The following is a 10,152-nucleotide window of genomic DNA, read 5'->3' on the forward strand; positions in this document are numbered from 1 at the left end:
ATTGATCTCAATCACTCTGCTAAGACGCTCGTTATAGATTTTCTAGATCGGTTTAATACGCTTTTTTGCTTAGTTCCACTTTAAAACTGAGTATGAGTTTTATTACCCTGAACCTTATGTTTTCAGCTCAGGTAAATAACTAACGTACCATAATTTTCTTTTATGTCAGCTGATTGCTAGGCGAGTGACTTGAATATTTGCAACGTTTTTACGAACCAATGTAAATTACAGGCTTTGTTAGTACATTAATTATACGTTCTATCAACACACTTATTTGTCAACAATCAACATTGCGTGTGTCAATATTGAATCGATTGTATGGTATCTTAATTATTGATTAGCTAAACAATGCGTTCCGATTGAAATAAGCCATTACTCCCACGATAGCGGCTACCTACGGATCAAACATTCACCACTGAACCTCAACCACAAGAAAGCACTCAATCTTGTGAACACAGTAAGGAGAAACCGTCCGAGAGCTGAGTTACACGCGAGAGGGAGGAAACGTGAGAGATAACAAGAAGATCTCACATCTCGACATAGTTGCACATGACGCTCGTGATCGCAACATTATTGGGGAGCGCCAGCACGCGCGGTGCGGTTCCGTACCTGCGATCGCGATCGGAAATTTGAGAGAGCGCCCCCAACAAACGACAGCAGCACACAGGTGAGATGCGGAAAAAGTGCGCACAGTAATGCGGACCGGAGTCTTATACGGGGTCTCGGGTGTCATAAAAGGTAGGCTGGAAAGTGAAAGTACGCAACAACCAGCCGCCGCAGTCATCTTTCATGTTTGCAAAGTGCTGCTGGCGTGAACAAACACGAGAGTAATATGACTCGAGATGATTTTTCACTTTATCATGATCGTGACAGTGATCTTCGAGGTTCGGTTGTGTTGTCCAATGATTAATCCTCAGCACGCTTTGCTAGAGGAAGAACCGAATAAATGCAAATCAAACTGTTATTTCAGGAATAGTAAAATTTGCGCATTTGTGCGTTACCGACGCCCCTATTCGCGGGGGCTCACTAGAGGAACCGGTCAGTTTAATTTGCTCTTCGGCGAGGAATTTCGTGGTTTTTCTTCCGTTGCCATCATGTATTTTTTTAAGAGCTCACGGGTGACGGCTTTTAAATTGCGCATATGCATAACAATTCATTTTTTTGTGTGTGGTATAATCACCACACTCTGGCAGCTCTCGCGTTTTGTTTCATTATGCAATGACCGATTCGGAACTTTCGAAAATAAGATTCGTTCGTCTGCAGGGGATACGAAACAACAACCAGAAACCTGTTGTTTGTTTATTGGCGTATAATCTCGTGACATGTTGCGGAACAGAGTAGGGAGTTTCAAAGGGTGGAATTGTTTCTTATCTTATGTGGCACACGGTTACATCATTTGCGAAGTGGATCGCCAAGATGTAGATTGGGTTTAGTTTGGGATATGTTGTAATTTCTTGGGAATGAAAGAAGATCGTCCAATCGAACTTTTCAAATGCAATTGAAAGCATTAAAATGTTACCCTTTTTTCATTCAGATAACACAAACTGCTTGTAAAACCTAACCATAATGATTAGGTAATGATAAAACCATGTGATTTTACATTTATTTTTAAACTAAAACTAAGGGGGCAATCCCAAGGTTGAGCTTACTACCCAACAGTTGCTAGCAACACGCAAAGCTATTCTCGCGAAAGTTGTACAACATCGCAAAGAAAAAAATAAGCCTAAATTTGGGCAATGTTCACTCAGGACGGGGTATCTTGTGTTTGTCTGTAAAAATAAAGAAACAGCTGATTGGCTAAAGAATATAATTTCTACCATTATTATGGGAGAAATTGAACTTAGTGCCGTGGATGAGAAAGATATACCCCGTCGTGAGATTATTATTGGATTTTTCCCTGTGAGCTCTGAAGATAGTACTGATGATATTCTTATACTTCTTCAAAGTCAAAACGAAGAGCTATATACTGATGAATGGCGAGTCTTAGAAAGAAACACCATTAATAATTTACATGGTGAGCTTATTTTCACTGTGGATGGAGTTTCACTGAACACAATCAAGAAAAACAAATTCGTTCTTGATTACAAATTTGGAACAGCGGTGTAAAGTAGTTAAAAATAAATTACCTGAGCCGGCAACAAGTAGCGGTGAAAAACCATTGACCGGAAAGCATGAAGAGTAGCAGGATGATGGGATGAACGAGGGGCCGAGAGTTGAGCAGCCGAAGATTCCTCACGACAAGCCCAAGAACACTAAAGCTGAGAAGGGGACCTTTGATAAATGCTTACAAGGACCGAATACAAGTAGGGATGCAAATTCCAAAAAGTATACGAAGGAACTAGTAACATAGCACGACAATCAGAGAAACCAATTCAGCAAGCTTCAGGATCTAAACGAATTGCAAACAAATCTCCTAAAACCACTCGTACAATACCATTCCCCAGAACCGATGCTAACAAAAGTCAAAAATAAATAACTTACACAAAAATAAATACATCTACAACTACATTCAAAGTTTGGGTGATCGCGAAACCAACACGGGGGAGCCCGAAGCAACCCAAAAAAAGCGAAACACAAAACATTCAAAAATGAACACAGAAAACAAAAATACAACAAACAATAGTAATCTAAATGACACTTATAGCAACTCTCATAGCTACAGAAACAATTATGAAATTAATAGACGAAACAACAGAAATAATGATCAAATCAATACACAGAACAACACTTCAAATAGTAGCAATAGTAATAACAGCGGAATTAAATTTGTTCAAATTAACCTTCACCATGCAAAGGGAGCCACAGCTATACTTTGCAAACAATTTTCTCAAAAAAATCTAGACATTGCTCTCATCCAAGAGCCATGGGCAAATAACGACAAAGTACTGGGAATACCTACTCAATCATGTAAGCTTATATATGACACACATCAGGTAGTACCAAGGACAGCCAGGCTTGTTAATGGCAAAACTAATGTCCTTCCCATTACAGAATTTATTAAACGAGACATTGTGGCTGTCTCAATGGAAGTTCCAACTCCGCGAGGGATGAAACAAATGTACGTAGCATCCGCATACTTTCCTGGTGATGAGAACGACATCCCTCCAAAGGATTTTACAGATTTTATAGCATACTGCAGAAGAAACAACAAACCTTTTATCATTGGATGTGATGCCAATGCGCATCACACAGTATGGAGCAGCACCGATGTTAACAATAGGGGTGAGTTACTTTTAGACTATATTATTAATTACAACATTGATATTTGCAATAAGAGTTGTGAACCAACCTTCATTAATTCTATCAGAGAAGAAGTTCTTGATCTGACTCTGTGTAGTAATATTTTATCTTAAAATAATAAAAATTGGCATGTTTCGGATGAAATATCGTTATCGGATCACAGACAAATGTTATTTGAATATCAAACTAACGAAATTCAAGACAATTATTTTCGTAATCCTAGAAAAACAAATTGGGATCTTTATTATTCAAATCTAGTACACGAAGGTATTCCTAACAACAATTTTACATCAATTCAGGAACTAGAAGATGCTGAAGAGCAAACTTCTAGCACAATGTTAAGGGCATTTCATAATAGCTGTCCGTTTTCCAAAAATTCTACGAACCGAGATATATCTTGGTGGAATAATAATTTGCAAAAGTTACGGAAAAGAGCTCGAAAGCTGTTTAATAAAGCTAAAAGAACCTTGCAATGGGATCTATATAAGAGTGCTCTTACTGAATATAACAAAGAAATTAGAAGATCTAAACGAATGGACTGGAGGCGTATGTGTGAAAGCATAGAAAACACCCCCATAGTCGCGAGACTTTAAAAAGTCCTCTCGAGAGATCACACAAATGGGTTGGGCTCACTTGAGAAAGAAAACAACTCCTTTATTGCTGACGAAACCGAAACACTTGATGTTATGATGCAAACGCATTTTCCTAACTCAATACTTGTAAACTAAAACAACCTACCAATTTCAGAAAACACTACTGGTCAAAATAACACCAGGATGAACACTGAAATAGAGTTGAGCACAAATATGTCTAACGCTAGTTTATTAACATCTACAATTGATGGGAAAAACATAGCAGAAGAAATATTCACCGTCAGAAAGGTAGAATGGGCCATTAACTCATTTGAGCCTTTTAAATCTCCTGGCATGGATGGAATATATTCTGCCTTTATTCAAGGAAGTAATGGGTTACTTACTTTCACTCTTACAAAAATGTTTAAAGCTAGTTTTATGCTTAGCCATGTTCCTTCGTCGTGACGAAAAGTCCGAGTTGTATTTATTCCTAAGGCAAACAAAAAGGATAAGCCTTCACCCAAATCATTTAGACCAATAAGCCTATCCTCCATAACGTTAAAAATCATGGAAAAGCTTATAGATCATTTCATAAAATCAAAGTACTTGATAAATAATCCGTTGAACAAAAACCAGTTTGCCTACCAATCAGGAAAATCTACCGTTATCGTTACATGGATCTACCGTATGTATCGTTACATGGATTTCGAAACGTGAAATTTCCGCTAAGCTTGGTAACTCATGTATATCAATAAGAGCTCTTAAAGGATGCCCCCAAGGAAGTGTCCTATCTTCGCTTCTGTGGTTGTAGATAACTTTTTATCGGAACTAGAATCAAAAGGTTTCGAAGTGATTGGATTCGCCGACGACATTGTTATAATTATTCGTGGAAAGTTTGATGATGTTGTTAAAAACAGGATGCAACAAGCCCTCAATTCTACCATTGCATGGTGCAAATTAGAAGGATTGAGCATAAATCCCAAAAAAACAAGCATTATACGCTTTACAAAACAAAAATAAGTTTAAACTTGATGGGCTTCAAATGAAAAGTACTACAATGAAACTCTCTTCTGAACTCAAATACTTGGGAGTTACGATACACTATGGATAAGTAAGTACACTATGGATAAGTAAGTACACTATGGATAAGTAAGAGAATTTTTGGTAATAAATGGGGACTAAGGCCGGCAATGATCCATTGGGTATATAAAGCTATAATACGACCTAGAGTAACTTATGCATCAGTAGTATGGTGGCCAAAAACAAATGAAAAGTGTGCAATCGATATGTTGAACAAACTGCAACGATTGGTTTTAATTTCCACCACAGGTGCGATGCGTAGTGCACCCTCGAACGCCCTGAACGCAATTTTGAATCTTCTTCCACTACATCAATTTGTGCAATTAGAAGCTGGGAAAACAGCTCTAAGATTACAGCGAACAAAGTCATCAGCTACAGGGACCACTGAAGGACACCTGAGTATTATAAATCGAATTCGCATCAATCCATTAGTAACAGTCATTGATGACTGGATGGAAACGAAATTCATTTTTGACCGTAAGTTCAGCGTAGAAGAACCAAACCGTTCTCTTTGGAGTTCGGGAGGGCCACAAACTCGTCCAGGATCTGTAGTATTTTATACTGACGGATCAAAACTCAACAGTCTAGTGGGAGCTGGAGTAACAGGTCCCGGAATCAATCTATCAGTCTCTATGGGTGGATGGCCAACCGTATTTCAGGCTGAAATTCAGGCGATTATAGAATGTAGCACTGTCTGCTTAAAAAGAAAATAAAAGCATGCAAATATTTGTATCTTCTCTGAGAGGCAAGCTGCTCTAAATGCGTTAAAATCATGTACATGTACGTCAAAACTGGTGTGGGAGTGCATTCAGCTGCTTCAACAGTTGTCTAATCAAAATACATTAAATCTTTACTGGGTTCCGGGACATTGTGGAATAGAAGGTAATGAAAAAGCTGATGAACTTGCCAGATTAGGATCTTCTAAACAGCTTATCGGACCGGAACCTTTCTGTGGTATCTCTCCATGCTCCATAAAAATGGAATTCAGAAACTGGGAAAAAATGATGATAGATTCAAACTGGAAAAATACTATCACTTCCCGGCAATCAAAACAGTTTGTGATGCCACATGCATCAAACACACACAAAATTCTTGCTCTATCTAAAAAGACCTATGCACCTATATAGGTCTAATTACAGGGCACTGTTCAGCCAAATATCATCTGAAAATAATTGGAAAGGCTGACAACGATGTTTGTCGTTTTTGTAATGAAAAAATCGAGTCTTCAGCACATTTATTTTGACAACACGTGAGCCGTCTAGTTTTGAGTGTTATATCAGCATTTCATTGTTTACTTTATCACAAGGAATACCTTATTAGCCCTATCAGTGATAACGCAAAGATGTGATCGGCATCTTATCCGGTACTAAAATGAACAGCGAATTGTCCTTTTCGGGATGAAATAAAAACTTGATTGAAAAATTAATATTTTCTAATGAGTTAATTCACATTTTTAAATTTGTAAAAGTTATAAATTTTACTTCATCTCCGTGTCTCAAAACGTACTGAATTATCTTTTCCTTCAGTCATGAGCACGACATCCGAAAAAATTTCATCTCAAAATTTAAAAATTAAAAATTAAAAGTAGCTTACTATATTATTGAAAATGGTCAATCCTTGTTGAAGCGCAAAATTCGATTGATCTGATTAGTCAACGTTTATTTACTAGAAAAAATGACTGATACGCAAGCAGCCGGGTTATTTTTTCTGTAAAAGTATTCTACTTCAACTTTGCGGTCGTGGCTTTGCACACAACCCTCCTGTTATTTTTTGTCCAGCACTTTACAACAAAAGAGCAATGTTTTTCGTAAAGGGACTGTTACAGCCCTTTGAAATTTGGCTGTCTAAGGTAGTGCAGTTTATACGGCACATAATACCTAATTGGGATCATACCTAAATCAGGGGCTGAGAGTTACTTCTCATAGTAATTTTTCACTCTTTTCAGGTAATAAAAATCTGTGGAATGCTACAATAGATCTAATTTTTGGTCGCGGTAGCTAAACCCAACAAAAAGGGGGCAAAATTCGTCCTGTCCATTTTTTTCTTTTTATTTAATTAATTTTAGACATTGAAAGCATAGTCTGCAAATGCATGATCTGATTATGGATGCTTCCCAACTCAAAAGACCTTTGAAAATCATTTTGGGTAGGCAAAAACCCTCATTGATATTCGGCCATTTTGGGCTGTTTTTCAAAAACCGAAAGTCGCCATCTTAGAATTCAAAATGGTGACTGGGGTTGATTTTTGTCATCTGTTCATCATCTCAATCATCCTAAGCCGTTGAACGGAAAAATCAGTTGAAACATGTTTTTCATTTCTGGGGGAGGGGTGTCAAATCATCATAGAAATATTCCTTGTACTCTAAAATCCTCATTTTCAAAATATGGTCTTTTTGCCTGATTGGTTCTAAAGTTATGTGGAAATTTGTATTTCTTTTGCATGGGAGCTCTCTCTCTTTCGAAGGAGGTAGGGGTGTCGAACCACCTAAAAAACCTAAATTAATCCACCTAGCGGTCAGACCCAGCCTTTCTCATTCAAACTCTTATTTGTAGAAATAGATTAAAATGAACGCTTCAATCCAATAAATGTATATTCACTTTTTAGGTTCTAAAATATTGATAAAAATGTTGTCCAGTCTGTCTGTCTGTTTGATCCATATAGGTTCGAAAACTACCGAACTGATCGACGTGAAAATTTGTATGAAGGAGTTTTTGGTCCCGATAAAGGTTCCTATGATAGTTTGAGACCCCTCCCTTTTCTGGAAGGGAGGGGTCCAATACAAATGAAACATACATTTCTGCACAACTCAAGAACAAATCAAGCAAATGAAACCGAATTTGGCATGTGGATGTTTTAAAGCGTAACAAATATGTCCATATTGGTTCGACGCCCCTCCTTCTTCCAGAAGCACATGTTTCTGCACAAATTTCTGCACATCTCGCGAACTAATCAACTAAATGGAACCATATTTGGCAGGTGAATGTTTTTAGTGGTAACAAATATGTTCCATAATCGACCTTAGGCAACATTTTGCATTGTAAGATGGCAACTTCCGGTTTCTGGAAAACAGCCAAAAATATCCGGATAAAGAATGAGGAGGAGGAGCTAAAATCGACCACAGATACCATTTTGAATTCTAAGATGGCGACTTTCGGTTTCGGAAAAACAGCGGCAAACGACCAAATATCACCCAATATGGGTATTTCCGGAATCTTAATGATGCACTGGAGCCACAAATCGACTACAGACACCATTATGAATTTTAGGATGGCAACTTGTGGTTTCTGGAAAACAACCAAAAATGGCCGATTTCCGTCTAACATGAGTATCTCCGGATCTAGAATGATACACAGCAGCTGAAATCGATTACAGACCTCATTTTGGACCTCAGGTTGGCGACTTCCGGTTCCTGGGAAACAGCCGAAAATGATCGAATTACACCCAATATGGGTGTTTCTTCAACTAGAATGACGCTCAGAGGCCAGAAATTATCCTAAATACCATTTCGAAATCCAAGATGGCGACTTCCGGTTTGTGAAAAATAGTCTAAAATAACCAAATACCATCCAATATTAGTATCTCTGGAATCAGAATAATGCAATGAGCTAACAATTGACCTCAGGCACCATTTTGAATCGCTAAATGGCAACTTATAGAAAACAGTCGAAAATGACCAAATAATACTCAATATGGATATTTCCGTAATCGAGAGGATGCATAGAAACCAAACATTGACCCTTGACACCATTTTGAATTTAAAGACGACCACTTTTAGTTTCTGGAAAACAATCAAAATAACTAAATACCTCCCAAAACGAGTATTTCCGGTGTCAAATTGATGCCAGAAAATTTGCTGAAAATGACCGAATACCACCCAATATGAATATATTCAGAATTAAGGTGATGTACAGAAGCCAAAAGTCGAGGACGTTGTCATTTCGATAAAACCAATCATTTCAAACGATTTGTTATTTGACTTTGATCATATCCTATGGCCGACTCGTCGTGCATTTTCAGACTTCGAACACATCGCTAGGAATCAATGAATTTGGAACGTTCAAATCGTACGATACCACATTTAATTTATGTTGAGGCCACATATATCGAGAAGAGCAGGTATAGTTTTAACTAGTCTTTGAATTTCTGTTTTTTCCTTTTGAGCCACATATCAAATTGTTATGAAGTTTGTTATTTGTAAGTTCGAGAAATGACTCGTTCGTATGACACTAGTTATGTTCAAATAAGTCATGTAATCTTTGAGATAATAGACTTTCGTTGTTTTATTAACAATTTAATACATAATGGTTGCTTAAGTTCGATTATAATGAAATGAAATGAGAACGTATAGGGCAGCCAAACTTTGAAACCACGTGTTCAATCATAATTCATCAGTTAACCCTTTACTAACCTGTTCATCTGATAATACAATTGATCAAATCGGTTGTATACTTTCTGAGATAATGAAGTTTCGTGATTTTCGCATTCTGGTACTTTACAGACGAAGTTACAGTCCGATTACATTGAAATTCAATAGGGTGTTATGAGGCAGCTAGACCTTTCATTTGACATTAATTTCGTGGAAATCGGTTCAGCCATCTCTGAGAAAAGTGAGTGAGTTTGAGTACCCGATCAGAAGAGCATAACTAAAAAATTACAAAATTCTATCAACGGAAGATACAAATAACATATTTTGATACGATTTAGTATTTTCCCATTTGCTTTGGATAACAAAGATGAATCTGAATGAGTTATAATAACAAATCATGAAATGGAGTTGTTCTGAAACAAATCTAAAAATTTTTTCGTCTCTATCAAAACCTGTTGTTTATAACAATGATTGTTATTATAATGTTCTATTTGCTATCTCATTTTGTTAGAAAACTGATACGTTAGTAACAAAGTTTGATATGGGTTTGATATTATTAGAATATTTTTTGTTATAATTTCTGTTATTTTAACACCTTACGGTATCAAAATTATAACACAACCTGAAAGGTTTTTCACATAACAAACTAACAGCCTCTGTTACATTTTTGTTTTGGCTTTCTGATCGGGTAGTCTTCGGAATATGTTCCTTTTCATAGCTGGATTTCACATTTTTAAACATAACAGGCAAAGTAATAGTCCGATTGCAAAACAAATCAATAGGGTCTTATGGGGCAACTAGACCTTCCATTTGACACTGATTTTATGAAAATCGGTTCAGCCATCTCTGAGAAACATGAGTGAGATAAAACACTCTTCAGAACACGTTTCTTTA

Source organism: Wyeomyia smithii, chromosome 1 (assembly GCF_029784165.1).
Source record: "Wyeomyia smithii strain HCP4-BCI-WySm-NY-G18 chromosome 1, ASM2978416v1, whole genome shotgun sequence".
Classification (NCBI taxonomy): Eukaryota; Metazoa; Arthropoda; class Insecta; order Diptera; family Culicidae; genus Wyeomyia; species Wyeomyia smithii.